This window comes from Zea mays, chromosome 2, assembly GCF_902167145.1.
Source record: "Zea mays cultivar B73 chromosome 2, Zm-B73-REFERENCE-NAM-5.0, whole genome shotgun sequence".
NCBI classification, from domain to species: domain Eukaryota; kingdom Viridiplantae; phylum Streptophyta; class Magnoliopsida; order Poales; family Poaceae; genus Zea; species Zea mays.
In genome coordinates this window covers 21,237,876-21,258,172 of record NC_050097.1, presented here as the reverse complement: position 1 = coordinate 21,258,172, position 20,297 = coordinate 21,237,876, and positions in this window count along the sequence as shown.

The following is a 20,297-nucleotide window of genomic DNA, read 5'->3' as shown; positions in this document are numbered from 1 at the left end:
TTTATATGATAGATTATACATAATTTTCAAAAGTAAAAATTATATAGGTACAAATATTTAGAGATACATCATACATCACAAATAAATAAGTGAATAACAATTTAATTGCTTCACACATTTAGTTCACATAATCGAATAGTCAAATTTTAGAATCGATAAAGTTTGGTTTTCAGTTTTTTTGGTATTTCGGTTCGGTATACGGTGAAAACCGATTACGATACCGAAAACCGAACTTCTGAGATACAAAAACCGAAACCAAACCGAACCGAACTACCGAAAAAACCGAAATTTCGGTTCGGTACGGTTTGGTTCGGTTCGGTTTTCAGTTTATGGTAAAAAAGTGCCCACCCCTACGGCCATCCCTTGTCCGCATGTCCCAACCAGCCAACCAGCATGCCGCAACCACCCCGCCCCACGCCGCAATAGCTCTTCGCGCATGCTGCAACCATCCCGCCCACCTCTGCGCCAGATCCGACGAAGGCATTCCTGCTTCTCTCTAACAATCTGTTGTACACTCGTGGCCGGCTACAGATAGGATGCAACAGGCAGAAATAGAGCCATAAGCAGCACCGCCGCCGCGACGAAGAGCCACCTTGCGATCCACATCCTCACGACGTGAGCATGGCATAGAGATCACGAAGCACTGCCGGCGGGCCGATGAATCAGCATCGCCACCTCCTTAGCCCTCGCGTTCGCCGCGATCTCCGCCTCCGTTGGGGCCACGACCTCCACCACCGCGTCCTGCGACGCCACTGGCCCCACGATGAGTAGCCTGTAATTCAGTTTCGGATATATGATGATCGATATATTGCAAGGCAATTCCTGCAGTGTGCGCGTATGATTTTGAGTCTCTTATACACTTGGTTATGTGTTCAAACCCTACATTTACATATTTTTACTGAATTATACAATATACTCAGATGATCCAACGTGCTACCGACCAGTCCGGCACGGTTAGCAGGCCCTACTTGAGCCGCTACCGCGGCACGTGGGTCCGTCCAGCACAACGCGGATCATTAACTAGGCGGGTTGGGCCGGGTTGGGCCGGGCCAGCCCGTTTGGTCATCTATAGCTGCGATGAATAGCCACCTCGTGATCCAGGCATAGAGATCACGAAGCACTACCGGCGGGCAGATGAATCAGCATCACCACCTCCTTAGCCCTCGCGTTCGCCGCGATCTCCGCCTCCGTTGGGGCCACGCCCTCCACCACCGTGTCCTGCGGCGCCACTGGCCCCACGATGAGCAGCCTCCGTTGGGTTTCAATTCAGTTTCGGATACATGAAGCGATCGATATATTGCAAGGCAATTCCTGCAGTGTGCGCGTATGATTTTGAGTCTCTTATACACTTAGTTATGTGTTCAAACCCTATATTTATATATTTTTTGCTGAATTATACAATATGCTTAGATTGCCAACGTGCTACCGACCAGTCCGGCACGGTTAGCAGGCCCTACCTGAGCCGCTACCGCGGCACGTGGGCCCGTCCAGCACAGCACGGTTCATTAACCAAGCCGGGTGGGCCGGGTCGAGCCGGACCAGCCCGTTTGGTCATCTATAGCCGCGACGAATAGCCACCTCGCGATCCAGCCATAGAGATCACGAAGCACTGCCGACAGACAGATGAATCAGCATCGCCACCTCCTTAGCCCTCGCGTTCGCCGCGATCTCCGCCTCCGTTGGGGCCACGCCCTCCACCACCGCGTCCTGCGGCGCCACTGGCCCCGCGATGAGTAGCCTCCGTTGGGTTTCAATTCAGTTTCAGATACATGATGCGATCAATATATTGCAAGGCAAATCCTGCAGTGTGCGCGTATGATTTTGAGTCTCTTATACACTTGGTTATGTGTTCAAACCCTATATTTATATTTTTTTGCTGAATTATACAATATGCTCAGATGGGCCTGTCGGGGACCATAATTAGGGGTACCCCCAAGACTCCTAATCTCAGTTGGTAACCCCCATCAGCACAAAGCTGCAAAGGCCTGATGGGTGCGATTAAGTCAAGGCTCGGTCCACTCAAGGGACACGATCTCGCCTCACCCGAGCCCAGCCTCGGGCAAGGGCAGCCGACCCCAGAGGATTCACGTATCGCCCGAGGACCCCCTCAAGCGACGGACACACCTTCGGCTCGCCCGAGGCCCAGTCTTCGCCGAGAAGCAACCTTGGCCAGATCGCCACGCCGACCGACCGTATCGCAGGAGCATTTAATGCAAGGGTGGCCTGATACCTTATCCTGACGCGCGCCCTTCAGTCGACAGAGCCGAAGTGACCACAGTCACTTCGCCGCTCCACTGACCGGCCTGACAAGAAGACAGCGCCGCCTGCGTCGCTCCGACTGCTGTGCCACTCGACAGAGTGAGGCTGACAGCAGCCAAGTCCGGCTTCGGGCGCCATAGGAAGCTCCGCCTCGCCCGACCCCAGGGCTCGGACTCGGCCTCGGCTCCGGAAGACGACGAACTCCGCCTCGCCCGACCCTAGGGCTCGAACTTGGCCTCGGCTCCGGAAGACGACGAACTCCACCTCGCCCGACCCTAGGGCTCGGACTCGGCCTCGGCTCCGGAAGACGACGAACTCCGCCTCGCCCGACCCCAGAGCTCGGACTCCGTCTTGGCCTCAGACGATGGTCTCCGCCTCACCCGACCCGGGGCCCGGACTCGACCTCGACCTCGGAGGAGCCTTCGCCTTGCCCAGGGCTCGGACCGACCACGACACAGGGGGGCCATCATTACCCTACCCCTAGCTAGCTCAGGCTACGGGGAACAAGACCGGCGTCCCATCTGGCTCGTCCAGGTAAACAAATAATGATGGCTCCCCGCGTGCTCCGTGACGACGGCGGCTCTCAGCCCCTTACGAAAGCAAGGAGACGTCAGCAAGGACTCGACAGCCCCGACAGCTGTCCTTCCGCAAGGCTCCAACGCTCCTCCGACGGCCACGACATCACATGAACAGGGTGCCAAGACCTCTCCGGCTGCCACGACGGCATGTACTTAGGGCGCTAGCTCCTCTCTGCTAGACACGTTAGCACACTGCTACACCCCGCATTGTACATCTGGACCCTTTTCTTACGCCTATAAAAGGAAGGTCTAGGGCTCCCTTACGAGGAGGTTGGCCGCGCGGGAGGACGGAACGACGCGCAAAGTCCCTCGCTCTCTCCCACGCGGACGCTTGTAACCCCCTACTGCAAGCGCACCCGACCTGGGCGCAGGACAACACGAAGGCCGCGGGTTTCCCCTTTACGCCTGTCTCCCTCTAGTCTCCCCCTTCGTGCTCCGTCTCGCGCCGACCCATCTGGGCTGGGGCACGCGGCGACAATTTACTCGTCGGTCCAGGGACCCCCCGGGGTCGAAACGCCGACAGTTGGCGCGCCAGGTAGGGGCCTCCTGCGTGTTGACGAATAGCTTCCCGTCAAGCTCCGAATGGGTAGTCTCCAGCAACCTTTCCAACCCGGGACGATGCTCCGTTTCGGGAGTCTTGAGTTCATGTCCCTCGACGACAGCTACGACATGATACTCCTTCCTCCGCCGCGCGGCAGCGACAATGGCGGTCGTCAGCCCGCCCACCGGCGGCGGAATCAACGACGTCTTCCCCACGTGGCGGAAGAACAACATCCGAGTTTATCCCGTCACCTCCCTCGCCGACGGAGGAGGAGGCGGGGCAACCGTGGCCAAGCAGGAGGCGGCACCTCGTCGGCTGTCGAGCGAGTCGACGGCGCCGGCGCCCCGACGGGGGACACGTCGGGCGTCGACCTCGCGTCTGAGACGAAGACGAGCGCCGTTTCCCCGCAACACGCCAACTCCAAGCGGGCGGACGACGCCAGCACGCTCGCGAAGGACTTGCTGGGCGTCACCCTCATACCTGAGACGACGGTGCGGTCCGCCCCTAACGTGACTTCGTCACCGCCTGTCGACCAAGAGGTACCAACCTATTCCCATCTCGTCCCTTTTGGATTCAGCCTCAAACCACCAAGCGACCCCACTTCGGTGGAAGCCTTCATAGAGGCATGCACCAACCCTCCGGGGTATCATATGCGGTCACCCTGGGACCGGCTGACAGCCGTCTCGACCTACGGACCCTCTGGTTCCGAGGAAGATGACGAGCCCGATTTTGGTTGGGATTTCTCCGGGCTCGGAAACCCCAGTGCCATGCGAGACTTCATGACCGCATGCGACTACTGCCTCTCCGATTGTTCCGACGGCAGCCGCAGCTTCGACGACAAAGACTGCGGCCCAAGTCGTGAATGTTTCCACATCGATCTAGGGGGTCCCGACGAAGGCAACCATCTTGGTATACCGGAAAACGGTGATCCCCCTAGGCCTGTGCCTCGCGTTGACATCCTTCGGGAGCTAGCTGTGGTCCCAGTCCCTGCGGGGGGTCAGGACACACAGCTCGAGCAAATCCGCGAGATGCAGGCTAGGCTCGACGAGGGAGCAGGAACACTTGAGCCGCTCCAACGGAACATCGAGCAGGGATGGGCAGACCGAGCTCCGGCCAGAGAAGCGCGTCATCTACCCCAGGGCATCCAGCTCCGCATTGCCGACGACGTCAGGGCAAGGCCGCCACCGGCTTCCAGTGGGGTCGGCCAGAACTTGGCTGCAGCAGCAATACTTCTTCGCGCAATGCCGGAACCATCAACCACCGAAGGGCGGCGAATCCAGGGAGAGCTCAAGAATCTCCTGGAGGATGCCGCGGTCCGACGGGCCGAAAGCTCTGCCTCCCAAAGGCAGGGATACCCCTCGGAGCATCGCGCCGCGAATTCTCGTTTCATGCGGGAAGCCTCGGTCCACACCGGGCGCACGCGCAACACAGCGCCTGCGGCCCCGGGTCGCCTCGGCAACGAGCACCACCACCGCAACCATCGAGCCCACCTCGACGAGAGGGTGCGCCGAGGCTACCACCCTAGGCGTGGGGGACGCTACGACAGCGGGGAGGATCGGAGTCCCTCGCCCGAACCACCCGGTCCGCAGGCTTTCAGCCGAGCCATACGACGGGCGCCGTTCCCGACCCGGTTCCGAACCCCGACTACCATCACAAAGTACTCGGGGGGAGACAAGGCCGGAACTGTGGCTCGCGGACTATCGACTAGCCTGCCAGCTGGGTGGAACGGACGATGACAACCTCATCATCCGCAACCTCCCCTGTTCCTCTCCGACACCGCTCGAGCCTGGCTAGAGCATCTGCCTCCGGGGCAGATCTCCAACTGGGATGACCTGGTCCAAGCCTTCGCCGGCAACTTCCAGGGCACGTACGTGCGCCCTGGGAACTCCTGGGATCTCCGAAGCTGCCGCCAGCACCTGGGAGAGTCTCTCCGGGACTACATCCGGCGATTCTCGAAGCAGCGCACCGAGCTGCCCAACGTCACCGATTCGGATGTCATCGGCGCGTTCCTCGCCGGCACCACCTGCCGCGACCTGGTGAGCAAGCTGGGTCGCAAGACCCCCACTAGGGCGAGCGAGCTGATGGACATCGCCACCAAGTTCGCCTCTGGCCAGGAGGCGGTTGAGGCCATCTTCCGGAAGGACAAGCAGCCCCAGGGCCTGAAAGGGAAATGTGCCCTTGGGCCATTTCTAAGTATTTTGGTGATTGAGTGCAAACACAAGGGCCTAAATGTGAATTTATGTACATGGATGAACAAGGTGAAAATCATGAAGTAAAGGTATGTTTCTAAGCCTTAGTACATTGGTTTTAAGTACTAATATATTTGTCTAAGTGTTAGAAACAGAAAGAAGAAGAATAGAGAAAAGGAGAAGGGACTTGGCTGTGTGCTGCCAAGACCCAGCTCGGTCTGGAGCACCGGACTGTCCGGTGTGCACCGGACAGTGTCCGGTGCGCCAGGCTGGCGCGACTCGAACTGGCCGCTCTCGGGAAATTGGCCGGCGGCGTACGGCTAAAATTCACCGGACTGTCCGGTGTGCACCGGACTGTCCGGTGAGCCAACGGTCGGCCAGGGCCAACGGTCGGCCGCGCAATCCGCGCGGGACACGTGGCCGAGCCAACGGTCGGAAGACGGCACCGGACTGTCCGGTGTGCACCGGACATGTCCGGTGCGCCAACAGCGCCAGATCTGCCAACGGTCTGCAACGGTCGTCTTCGCCGTTTAAGGAAACAAATCGGGCACCGGACAGTGTCCGGTGTGCACCGGACTGTCCGGTGCCCCCGACGACAGAAGGCAAGGATGGCCTTCCGGATTTGCTCTCAACGGCTCCTAGCTGCCTTGGGGCTATAAAAGGAGCCCCTAGGCGCATGGAGGAGACACACAAGCAACCTTTGAGCATTCTTGATCATCCACACTAAGTCTCTGCGCATTCGTTTGTGTTTCTAAGTGATTCGAGCTCTGTTCTAAGTGAGAACTCTGAGATAGTCTTGTGAGCTCGATTCTTGGCCGTGTGTGTGCGCTTTTGCTGTGGATTTGTGTGTGTTGCTTCCCTCCCTTACTCTGTGTTTCATTTGTGATCATATACTTGTAAGGGCAAGAGACTCCAATTTGTGGAGATTCCTTGCAAACGGGATAGTGAAAGGAAAACAAAACACCGTGGTATTCAAGTGGGTCTTTGGACCGCTTGAGAGGGGTTGATTGCAACCCTCGTCCGTTGGGACGCCACAACGTGGAGTAGGCAAGCGTTGGTCTTGGCCGAACCACGGGATAAAACCACTGTGTCACTCTGTGCTTGATTCTCTTGTGGTACTGTGTTTTGTTGAGATTGTTGAGACTTCACCTTAGCCACTTGGCAATAATCGTGCTAACACTTAACAAGTTTTTGTGGCTTAAGTTTGAAGTTTTTACAGGATCACCTATTCACCCCCCCCTCTAGGTGCTCTCAATTGGTATCAAAGCCGTTCTCTTCACAAAGGGACTAACCGCCCGAAGAGATGGATCCTAAGGGGAAGGGTATAGTGATCAACGACTACGAGAGAAGAAAACCGGTTAATTCGAACTTTTCTTTTGATTACTCTCGTATTCCGCAAAGTTCACATTCTCATTTGCTCTCCATTCCACTCGGCAAGCCCCCACACTTTGATGGAGAGGACTACGGATTTTGGAGCCACAAAATGCGTAGTCACCTATTCTCTCTCCATCCTAGTATATGGGAGATTGTAGAGAGTGGAATGCATTTTGATAGTTCGGATAGTCCCATGTTCATTAATGAACAAATTCATAAGAATGCACAAGCTACTACTGTTCTTCTAGCTTCCTTGTGCAGGAATGAATACCATAAGGTGAGCGGCTTGGATAACGCCAAGCAAATCTGGGACACCCTCAAAATTTCTCATGAGGGGAACGACGTCACCTTACTCACCAAGATGGAGTTGGTGGAGGGCGAGCTTGGACGGTTCGCAATGATAAGGGGCGAGGAGCCAACGCAAACATACAATCGGCTCAAGACCCTTATCAACAAGATAAGAAGCTACGGGAGCACGCGATGGACGGACCACGACGTCGTCCGCCTAATGCTAAGGTCATTTACCGTTCTTGATCCTCACTTGGTGAACAATATACGTGAAAATCCCAGGTACACCAAGATGTCGCCCGAAGAAGTTCTTGGGAAATTTGTTAGCGGGCGAATGATGATCAAGGAGGCGAGATATGTGGACGATGCCTTGAATGGTCCGATCAACGAGCCGCAACCTCTCGCTCTCAAGGCAACACGAAGCAAGGAGGCGCTACCTAGCAAGGTGGCACAAATTGAGGCGGCCGGACTCAACGATGAAGAGATGGCTCTCATCATCAAGAGATTCAAGACGGCGCTAAATGGTCGCAAGGGGCAGCCAAGCAAGACCAAGACCAAGGGGAAGCGCTCATGCTTCAAATGCGGTAAGCTTGGTCATTTTATCGCTAACTGTCCCGATAATGAAAGTGACCAGGAAAAGGGGAACAAAAGAGAAAAGAAGAAGCAATACAAGAAGGCAAAGGGCGAGGCGCATCTAGGAAAGGAGTGGGACTCGGATTGCTCCTCCTCCGACTCCGACAACGAAGGACTCGCCGCCACTGCCTTCAACAAATCGGCTCTCTTCCCCAACGAGCGTCTCACATGTCTTATGGCAAGGGAGAAGAAGGTGAGTACTCAAGACTCCACTTATGCTTCTTCTAGTGATAGTGAGTCTAGTGATGATGACATAGATTATTCATGCTTGTTCAAGGGCTTAGATAGATCTAAGATAGATAAAATCAATGAATTGATTGATGCATTGAATGAAAAGGATAGGCTTTTAGAAAAGCAGGAGGATTTATTGTATGATGAACATGATAAATTTGTAGAGGCACAAAAATCATATGCTTTAGAAGTAAAAAGAAATGAAATGCTTTCTTATGAACTATCTACTTGTCATGAAACCATTTCTACTTTACAAGGTGTTAACAATGATTTAAATGCTAAGTTAGAAGTAGCAAATAAATCTAATTCTTGTGTAGAACATGTTAAGATTTGCACTAGGTGTAAGGATTTCGATGTTGATGCCTGTAGTGAACATCTAGTTTTAATTTCCAAATTAAATAAGGAAGTGGCTAGTCTTAATGCCCAACTTAAGACTAGCAAGAATGAAGTTGATAAAATAAAATTTGCAAGGGATGCCTATACGGTTGGTAGACACCCCTCAATTAAGGATGGTCTTGGCTTCAAGAGAGAGGCCAAGAACTTAACAAGCCATAAGGCTCCCATCTTCGTCAAGGAGAAAGGGAAGGCCCCTATGGCTAGTAATGCTAAAAAGAACCATGCTTTTATGTATTATGATAGGAGAAATGCTAGAAATGCTTATAATGATTTTGATTCACATGTTTATGATTCTCATGCCATGTTTGCCTCTAGTTCTTCTTATAAGCATGATAGGGATATGCCTAGGAGAAATATTGCTCATGTGCCTAGAAAGAATGTTATTCATGCTCCTAGGAAAGTAGTGAATGAACCTTCTATAATTTATTGTGCTTTAAACACTTCCTTTGCTATTTGTAGAAAGGATAGGAAAATAGTTGCTAGGAAGTTAGGGGCAAAATGCAAGGGAGACAGGACTTGCATTTGGGTCCCTAAGGACATTTGTGCTAACCTTGCAGGACCCAACATGAGTTGGGTACCTAAGACCCAAGCCTAAATTTGCCTTGCAGGTTTATGCATCCGGGGGTTCAAGCTGGATTATTGACAGCGGATGCACAAACCATATGACGGGGGAGAAGAAGATGTTCACCTCCTACGTCAAAAATAAGGATTCCCAAGATTCAATTATATTCGGTGATGGGAATCAAGGCAAGGTAAAAGGGCTAGGTAAAATTGCAATTTCAAATGAGCATTCTATATCAAATGTATTCTTAGTGGAGAGTCTTGGATATAATTTGCTATCTGTCAGTCAATTATGTCAAATGGGATATAATTGTTTATTTACAAATGTAGATGTGTCTGTCTTTAGAAGATGTGATGGTTCACTAGCTTTTAAGGGTGTACTAGACGGCAAACTTTATTTAGTTGATTTTGCAAAAGAAGAGGCCGGTCTAGATGCATGCTTAATGGCTAAGACTTGCATGGGCTGGCTATGGCATCGCCGCTTAGCACATGTGGGGATGAAGAACCTCCACAAGCTTCTAAAGGGAGAACATGTGATAGGTCTAACAAATGTACATTTCGAAAAAGATAGACCTTGTGCAGCTTGTCAGGCAGGTAAACAGGTGGGAGGAGCGCATCACAGCAAGAATGTGATGACCACGTCAAGACCCCTGGAGCTACTGCATATGGACCTCTTCGGACCCGTCGCCTATCTAAGCATAGGGGGAAGTAAGTATGGCTTAGTTATTGTTGATGATTTTTCCCGCTTCACTTGGGTGTTCTTTTTGCAGGATAAGTCTGAAACCCAAGGGACCCTCAAACGCTTCCTCAGGAGAGCTCAAAATGAGTTTGAGCTCAAAGTGAAAAAGATAAGAAGCGACAACGGGTCCGAGTTCAAGAACCTTCAAGTGGAGGAGTTCCTTGAAGAGGAAGGGATCAAGCACGAGTTCTCCGCTCCCTACACACCACAGCAAAATGGTGTGGTAGAGAGGAAGAACAGGACGCTCATCGACATGGCGAGGACGATGCTAGGAGAGTTCAAGACCCCCGAGTGCTTTTGGACGGAAGCCGTGAACACAGCGTGCCACGCCATCAACAGGGTCTACCTTCATCGCCTCCTCAAGAAGACGTCGTATGAGCTACTAACCGGTAACAAACCCAATGTATCGTACTTTCGTGTATTTGGGAGTAAATGCTACATTCTAGTGAAGAAGGGTAGAAATTCTAAGTTTGCTCCCAAAGCTGTAGAAGGGTTTTTATTAGGTTATGACTCAAATACAAAGGCGTATAGAGTCTTCAACAAATCATCGGGTTTGGTTGAAGTCTCTAGCGACGTTGTATTTGATGAGACTAATGGCTCTCCAAGAGAGCAAGTTGTTGATTGTGATGATGTAGATGAAGAAGATGTTCCGACGGCCGCTATACGGACCATGGCGATTGGAGAAGTACGGCCACAGGAACAAGATGAACGAGATCAACCTTCTTCCTCAACTATGGTGCAACCCCCAACCAAAGATGACGAACAGGTACCTCAAGTGGAGGCGCTTGATCAAGGGGGAGCACAAGATGATCAAGTGATAGAGGAAGAAGCGCAACCGGCACCTCCAACTCAAGTTCGAGCGATGATTCAAAGGGATCATCCCGTCGACCAAATTCTGGGTGACATTAGCAAGGGAGTAACTACTCGATCTCGATTAGTTAATTTTTGTGAGCATTACTCCTTTGTCTCTTCTATTGAGCCTTTCAGGGTAGAAGAGGCCTTGCTAGATCCGGACTGGGTGTTGGCCATGCAAGAGGAGTTAAACAACTTCAAGCGCAATGAAGTTTGGACACTGGTGCCTCGTCCGAAGCAAAATGTTGTGGGAACCAAGTGGGTGTTCCGCAACAAACAGGACGAGCACGGGGTGGTGACGAGGAACAAGGCTCGACTTGTGGCAAAAGGTTATGCCCAAGTCGCAGGTTTGGATTTCGAGGAGACTTTTGCTCCTGTGGCTAGGCTAGAATCAATTCGTATCTTGCTAGCATATGCCGCTCACCATTCTTTCAGGTTGTTTCAAATGGATGTGAAGAGCGCCTTCCTCAACGGGCCAATCAAGGAGGAGGTGTACGTGGAGCAACCCCCTGGCTTCGAGGATGAACGGTACCCCGACCATGTGTGTAAGCTCTCTAAGGCGCTCTATGGACTTAAGCAAGCCCCAAGAGCATGGTATGAATGCCTTAGAGATTTCTTAATTGCTAATGCTTTCAAGGTTGGGAAAGCCGATCCAACTCTTTTTACTAAGACTTGTAATGGTGATTTGTTTGTGTGCCAAATTTATGTCGATGACATAATATTTGGTTCTACTAACCAAAAGTCTTGTGAAGAGTTTAGCAGGGTGATGACGCAGAAATTCGAGATGTCGATGATGGGCGAGTTGAACTACTTCCTTGGGTTCCAAGTGAAGCAACTCAAGGACGGCACCTTCATCTCCCAAACGAAGTACACGCAAGATCTGCTAAAGCGGTTTGGGATGAAGGACGCCAAGCCCGCAAAGACTCTGATGGGGACCGACGGACACACCGACCTCAACAAAGGAGGTAAGTCCGTTGATCAAAAAGCATACCGGTCAATGATAGGTTCTTTGCTTTACTTATGTGCTAGTAGACCGGATATTATGCTTAGCGTATGCATGTGTGCTAGATTTCAATCCGATCCTAAGGAGTGTCACTTAGTGGCGGTGAAGCGAATTCTTAGATATTTGGTTGCTACACCTTGCTTCGGGCTCTGGTATCCAAAGGGGTCTACCTTTGACTTAGTTGGATACTCAGACTCCGACTATGCTGGATGTAAGGTCGATAGGAAGAGTACATCGGGGACGTGCCAATTCTTAGGAAGGTCCCTGGTGTCATGGAACTCTAAGAAACAAACTTCCGTTGCCCTATCCACCGCTGAGGCCGAGTATGTTGCCGCAGGACAGTGTTGCGCGCAACTACTTTGGATGAGGCAAACCCTCAGGGACTTTGGCTACAATCTGAGCAAAGTCCCACTCCTATGTGATAATGAGAGTGCTATCCGCATGGCGGAAAATCCTGTTGAACACAGCCGCACAAAGCACATAGACATCCGGCATCACTTTTTGAGAGACCACCAGCAAAAGGGAGATATCGAAGTGTTTCATGTTAGCACCGAGAACCAGCTAGCCGATATCTTCACTAAGCCTCTAGATGAGAAGACCTTTTGCAGGTTGCGTAGTGAGCTAAATGTCTTAGATTCGCGGAACCTGGATTGAATTGTAGCATACATGTAGTTATGCTTTTGATCATGTTCCTTTTTGCATTATGTTGCTTATTATGGTGCTCAAGTTGTACAAACACTCCCTGGACCTCACAAGTCCGTTGCAAAGTGATGCACATGTGTAGGGGGAGATGTGTTACAACTTGACCCTTTGAGACTAACCATGTGCTTGAGTTTGATAATTTAGTCTCGAAGGAGGATTGAAAGGGAAAAGGTGGACTTGGACCATGAAAGACTTCCACTGCACTCCGATGAGAGGGTAACTAATTCCAAGTTCATCTCATGAAATCTTATTGCCATTTGCTCTTAATTGAAGACTTTGGTGAGGCAATGAGGTTAAAAGGCCAAGATTGATCCCGTTTTGGTGCTTGATGCCAAAGGGGGAGAAAATAAAGGCCAAAGCGATAAATGGATCAGCTACCACTTGAGAGATTTTGAAAATAGTAGAATAGAGTTTTTGTTTTGTCAAAAGCTTTTATTGTCTCTTATTGTCTCTATTTTCAAAAGTTGGCTTCTTGTGGGGAGAAGTGTTGATTATGGGAAAAAGGGGGAGTTTTTGAAATCCGTGGTCAAATTCTTTTGAAATGACTCTCTTTATGCTTCAATATGTGTGTTTGACTTATAGATAGAGATTTGAGTTTGATTTGCAAAAACAAACCAAGTGGTGGCAAAGGATGATCCATATATGCCAAAATTGAATCAAAACCAATTTGAGTTTTTATTTGAAGTGATTTTGCACTTGTTCCACTTGCTTTATGTTGTGTTGGCATAAATCACCAAAAAGGGGGAGATTGAAAGGGAAATGTGCCCTTGGGCCATTTCTAAGTATTTTGGTGATTGAGTGCAAACACAAGGGCCTAAATGTGAATTTATGTACATGGATGAACAAGGTGAAAATCATGAAGTAAAGGTATGTTTCTAAGCCTTAGTACATTGGTTTTAAGTACTAATATATTTGTCTAAGTGTTAGAAACAGAAAGAAGAAGAATAGAGAAAAGGAGAAGGGACTTGGCTGTGTGCTGCCAAGACCCAGCTCGGTCTGGAGCACCGGACTGTCCGGTGTGCACCGGACAGTGTCCGGTGCGCCAGGCTGGCGCGACTCGAACTGGCCGCTCTCGGGAAATTGGCCGGCGGCGTACGGCTAAAATTCACCGGACTGTCCGGTGTGCACCGGACTGTCCGGTGAGCCAACGGTCGGCCAGGGCCAACGGTCGGCCGCGCAATCCGCGCGGGACACGTGGCCGAGCCAACGGTCGGAAGACGGCACCGGACTGTCCGGTGTGCACCGGACATGTCCGGTGCGCCAACAGCGCCAGATCTGCCAACGGTCTGCAACGGTCGTCTTCGCCGTTTAAGGAAACAAATCGGGCACCGGACAGTGTCCGGTGTGCACCGGACTGTCCGGTGCCCCCGACGACAGAAGGCAAGGATGGCCTTCCGGATTTGCTCTCAACGGCTCCTAGCTGCCTTGGGGCTATAAAAGGAGCCCCTAGGCGCATGGAGGAGACACACAAGCAACCTTTGAGCATTCTTGATCATCCACACTAAGTCTCTGCGCATTCGTTTGTGTTTCTAAGTGATTCGAGCTCTGTTCTAAGTGAGAACTCTGAGATAGTCTTGTGAGCTCGATTCTTGGCCGTGTGTGTGCGCTTTTGCTGTGGATTTGTGTGTGTTGCTTCCCTCCCTTACTCTGTGTTTCATTTGTGATCATATACTTGTAAGGGCAAGAGACTCCAATTTGTGGAGATTCCTTGCAAACGGGATAGTGAAAGGAAAACAAAACACCGTGGTATTCAAGTGGGTCTTTGGACCGCTTGAGAGGGGTTGATTGCAACCCTCGTCCGTTGGGACGCCACAACGTGGAGTAGGCAAGCGTTGGTCTTGGCCGAACCACGGGATAAAACCACTGTGTCACTCTGTGCTTGATTCTCTTGTGGTACTGTGTTTTGTTGAGATTGTTGAGACTTCACCTTAGCCACTTGGCAATAATCGTGCTAACACTTAACAAGTTTTTGTGGCTTAAGTTTGAAGTTTTTACAGGATCACCTATTCACCCCCCCCTCTAGGTGCTCTCAGGGCCGCCAGCCGGAAGATGTTCCCGAGGCGTCCACTCAGCGCGACACCAAGAAGAAAGGCAAGAAGAAGTCGCAAGCGAAACGCGACGCCGCCGACGCGGACCTTGTCGCCGCCGCTGAGTACAAGAACCCTCGAAAACCTCCTGGAGGTGCCAATCTCTTCGATAAGATGCTCAAGGAGCTGTGCCCCTATCATTAGGGACCCGTCAAGCACACCCTTGAGGGGTGCGCCATGCTTCGGCGCCACTTTCACAAGGCCGGGCCGCCTGCGGAGGGTGGCAGGGCCCGCAACGACGACAAGAAGGAGGATCACAAGGCAGAGGAGTTCCCCGAGGTCTGCGACTGCTTCATGATCTACGGTGGGCTAGTGGCGAACGCCTCGGCTCGGCACCACAAGCAAGAGCGTCGGGAGGTCTGCTCGGTAAAGGTGGCGGCGCCAGTCTACCTAGACTGGTCCGACAAGCCCATCACCTTCTGAAAGGGAAATGTGCCTTTGGGCCATTTCTAAGTGTTTTGGTGATTTAGTGTCCAACACAAGTGCCTAAGTGTAAAAAGGTGGACAAAGTACAAATCAAGGATAAAGGTATGTTTCTCAGACTTAGTACATTGTTTTATGGACTAATATATTGTGTCTAAGTGCTGGAAACAGGAAAAATCCAATTGGAAATGTCTTGGCTCGAGCAGCCAAGAATCTGCTGAGTCTAGGAGCACCGGACTGTCCGGTGGTGCACCGGACAGTGTCCGGTGCGCCAGGCTGGTTCGAGCGAACTGGTCGCTCTCGGAAATTCACCGGCGACGTACGGCTAAAATTCACCGGACTGTCCGGTGTGCATCGGACTGTCCGGTGAGCCAACGGTCGGCCGGGCCAACGGTCGGCCGCACAATCTGCGCGGGACACGTGGCCGAGCCAACGGCTAGAAGATGGCACCGGACTGTCCGGTGTGCACTGGACATGTCCGGTGCGCCAACGGCTCTCAGGCTACCAACGGTCGGTTTCGCTATTTAAGGAAGGAAATCGGGCACCGGACAGTGTCCGGTGTGCACCGGACTGTCCGGTGCGCCAGTCGACAGAAGGCAAGATCAGCCTTCCTAGATTGCTCTCAACGGCTCCTAGCTGCCTTGGGGCTATAAAAGAGACCCCTAGGCGCATGGAGGAGAACACCAAGCATTCCTACAACATTTCTAAGCACCAAGACATCGATTTCGCGCATTCGTTTCATTGTGATAGCATATAGAGCTCTTGTGGAGTTGTGAACTCATTGAGTTGTGTTGCGAGCTCTTGTTGCGATTTGTGTGCGTGTTGACACTCTAATTCTTGTGTCTTGTGTGCGTTGCTAATCCCTCCCTTGCTCCGTGTTCTTTGTGAATTTCAAGTGTAAGGGCGAGAGACTCCAAGTTGTGGAGATTCCTCGCAAACGGGATTGAGTAAAGCAAAGCAAAACACCGTGGTATTCAAGTGGGTCTTTGGACCGCTTGAGAGGGGTTGATTGCAACCCTCGTCCGTTGGGACGCCACAACGTGGAGTAGGCAAGCGTTGGTCTTGGCCGAACCACGGGATAACCACCGTGCCATCTCTGTGATTGTTTTCTTGTGGTTATTGTGTTTTGTTGAGATTCCTCTCTAGCCACTTGGCATTTACTGTGCTAACGCTTAACCAAGTTTTTGTGGCTTAAGTTTTCAAGATTTACAGGATCACCTATTCACCCCCCTCTAGGTGCTCTCAATTGGTATCAGAGCCGTTCTCTTCAAGAAAAGGGACTAACCGCCCGAAGAGATGGATCCTAAGGGCAAGGGGATAGTGATCAACGATAAGGAGAAAGAGTCCTTCGTCAACGAGCCCAAAGATGACAAGCCTACCGACTCCGGCTCGGGTCATAGACGAAAGGAAGGGAAGAAGAAGAAGGCAAGACGCATCAAGGAGATCGTCTACTACGACGACAGCGATGAGTCTACTTCTTCCCAAAAGGACGACGACCACAACGACTACGAGAGAAGGAAACCGGTTAATTCGAACTTTTCCTTTGACTACTCTCGTATTCCGCAAAGTTCAAATTCACATTTGCTCTCCATTCCACTCGGCAAGCCCCCACACTTTGATGGGGAGGACTACGGATTTTGGAGCCACAAAATGCGTAGTCACCTATTCTCTCTCCATCCTAGTATATGGGAGATTGTAGATAGTGGAATGCACTTTGATAGTTCGGATAGTCCTATATTCATTAATGAGCAAATCCATAAGAATGCACAAGCTACTACTGTTCTTCTAGCTTCATTGTGCAGGGATGAATATAACAAAGTGAGCGGCTTGGATAACGCCAAGCAGATCTGGGACACCCTCAAGATTTCTCATGAGGGAAATGACGTTACCTTGCTCACCAAAATGGAGTTGGTGGAGGGCGAGCTTGGACGGTTCGCGATGATAAGGGGCGAGGAGCCAACTCAAACATACAACCGGCTCAAGACCCTTATCAACAAAATAAGGAGCTACGGAAGCACATGATGGACGGACCACGACGTCGTCCGACTAATGCTAAGGTCCTTTACCGTTCTTGATCCTCATTTGGTGAATAATATTCATGAGAATCCCAGGTACACCAAAATGTCGCCCGAAGAAGTCCTAGGAAAATTCGTCAGCGGGCGAATGATGATCAAGGAGGCAAGGTACGTGGACGACGCCTTGAATGGACCGATCAACGAGCCGCAACCTCTTGCTCTCAAAGCCACAAGAAGCAAGGAGGCGCTACCTAGCAAGGTGGCACAAATTGAAGCGGCCGGACTTAATGATGAAGAGATGGCCCTCATCATCAAAAGATTCAAGACGGCGCTTAAGGGTCGCAAGGGACAGCCAAGCAAGACCAAAGCCAAGGGGAAGCGCTCATGCTTCAAATGCGGTAAGCTTGGTCATTTTATTGCTAACTGTCCCGACAATGATAGTGATCAGGACCAAGGGAACAAGAGGGAGAAGAAGAAGAATTATAAGAAGGCAAAGGGCGAGGCTCATCTTGGCAAGGAGTGGGATTCGAACTGCTCTTCGTCCGACTCCGACAATGAAGGACTCGCCGCCACTGCCTTCAACAAGTCATCCCTCTTCCCCAACGAGCGTCACACTTGCCTCATGGCAAGGGAGAAGAAAGTAAGCACTCATGATACTAGTACTTATGCTTCTTCAAGTGAGGATGAGTCTAGTGATGATGATGAGATAGATTACTCAAGCTTATTCAAGGGATTAGATAGATCTAAAATTAATAAGATTAATGAGTTGATTGATGCTTTGAATGACAAGAATAGATTACTAGAAAAACAAGAGGATCTTTTATATGAGGAGCATGATAAATTTGTTAGTGCTCAAAAATCTCTTGCTCTAGAAATCAACAGGAATGAAGTGCTCTCTAGTGAATTATCTTCTTGTCATGAAACCATTGCGACTTTAAAAAGTGTTAATGATGATTTAAATGCTAAACTAGAAGTAGCTAGTAAATCTAGTTCTTGTGTAGAACATGTTACAATCTGTAAGAGGTGTAAAGATTTCAATATTGATGCTTATAGTGATCATTTAGTTTCAATTTCCAATTTAAATGAAGAATTGGCTAGTCTTAATGCCCAACTTAAGACTAGCAAGAATGAATTTGATGAGCTGAAATTTGCAAGGGATGCCTACACGATTGGTAGACACCCCTCAATTAAGGATGGACTTGGCTACAAGAGGGAAGCCAAGGACTTGACAAGCCATAAGACTCCTATCTCCGCCAAGGAGAAAGGGAAGGCTCCTATGGCTAGTAGTACTAAAAGGAACCATGCTTTTATGTATCATGATAGGAGACAAACTAGAAATGCTTATAGGAGTTATAATGCTTATGATGATTTTGACTCTCATGCCATGTTTGCTTCTAGTTCTTCCTATATGCATGGTAGAAATATGTCTAGGAGAAATGCTATTCATCATGTGCCTAGAAAGAATATTATTCATGCTCCTAGGAAAGTAGTGAATGAACCTTCTACAATTTATTGTGCTTTAAATGCTTCCTTTGCTATTTGTAGAAAGGATAGGAAAATAGTTGCTAGGAAGTTAGGGGCAAAATGCAAGGGAGACAAAACTTGCATTTGGGTCCCTAAGGATATTTGCACTAACCTTGTAGGACCCAACATGAGTTGGGTACCTAAGACCCAAGCCTAAATTTGCCTTGCAGGTTTATGCATCCGGGGGTTCAAGCTGGATTATCGACAGCGGATGCACAAACCATATGACGGGGGAGAAGAAGATGTTCACCTCCTACGTCAAGAATAAGGATTCCCAAGATTCAATTATATTCGGTGATGGGAATCAAGGCAAGGTAAAAGGGTTAGGTAAAATTGCAATTTCTAATGAGCACTCTATCTCCAATGTGTTTTTAGTTGAGTCTCTTGGATATAATTTACTATCTGTTAGTCAATTATGTAATATGGGATATAATTGTTTATTTACAAATGTAGATGTGTCTGTTTTTAGAAGATGTGATGGTTCACTAGCTTTTAAGGGTGTACTAGACGACAAACTTTATCTAGTTGATTTTGCAAAAGAGGAGGCTGGTCTAGATGCATGTTTAATCGCTAAGACTAGCATGGGCTGGCTGTGGCATCGCCGCTTAGCACATGTGGGGATGAAGAACCTTCACAAGCTTCTAAAGGGAGAACACGTGATAGGTTTGACTAATGTTCATTTCGAAAAAGATAGACCTTGTGCAGCTTGTCAAGCAGGGAAACAGGTGGGAGGCTCTCATCACACCAAAAATGTGATGACAACATCAAGACCCCTGGAGCTGCTACATATGGACCTCTTCGGACCCGTCGCCTATCTGAGCATAGGAGGAAGTAAGTATAGTCTAGTTATTGTTGATGACTTTTCCCGCTTCACTTGGGTGTTCTTTTTGCAGGATAAGTCTGAAACCCAAGGGACCCTCAAGCGCTTCCTCAGGAGAGCTCAAAATGAGTTTGAGCTCAAAGTGAAGAAGATAAGGAGCGACAACGGGTCCGAGTTCAAGAACCTTCAAGTGGAGGAGTTCCTTGAGGAGGAAGGGATCAAGCACGAGTTCTCCGCTCCCTACACACCACAGCAAAATGGTGTGGTAGAGAGGAAGAACAGGACGCTAATCGATATGGCGAGGACGATGCTTGGAGAATTCAAGACCCCCGAGCGTTTTTGGTCGGAAGCCGTGAACACGGCTTGCCACGCCATCAACAGGGTCTACCTTCATCGCCTCCTCAAGAAGACGTCGTATGAGCTTCTAACCGGTAACAAACCCAATGTATCTTACTTTCGTGTATTTGGGAGTAAATGCTACATTCTAGTGAAGAAGGGTAGAAATTCTAAGTTTGCTCCCAAAGCTGTAGAAGGGTTTTTGTTAGGTTATGATTCAAATACAAAGGCGTATAGGGTCTTCAACAAATCATCGGGTTTGGTTGAAGTTTCTAGCGACGTTGTATTTGATGAGACTAATGGCTCTCCAAGAGAGCAAGTTGTTGATCTTGATGATGTAGATGACGAAGACGTTCCAACGACCGCGATACGCACCATGACGATTTGAGATGTACGGCCTCGGGAGCAATTGGAGCAAGATCAACCATCTTCCTCAACTATGGTGCATCCCCCAACTCAAGACGATGAACAGGTTCATCAAAAGGAGGCGTGTGATCAATGGGGAGCACAAGATGATCACGTGATGGAGGAAGAAGCGCAACCGACACCTCCAACTCAAGTTCGAGCGGTGATTCAAAAGGATCATCCCGTCGACCAAATTTTGGGTGACATTAGTAAGGGAGTAACTACTCGATCTCGATTGGTTAATTTTTGTGAGCATTACTCCTTTGTCTCTTCTATTGAGCCTTTCAGGGTAGAGGAGGCCTTGCTAGATCCGGATTGGGTATTGGCCATGCAGGAGGAAC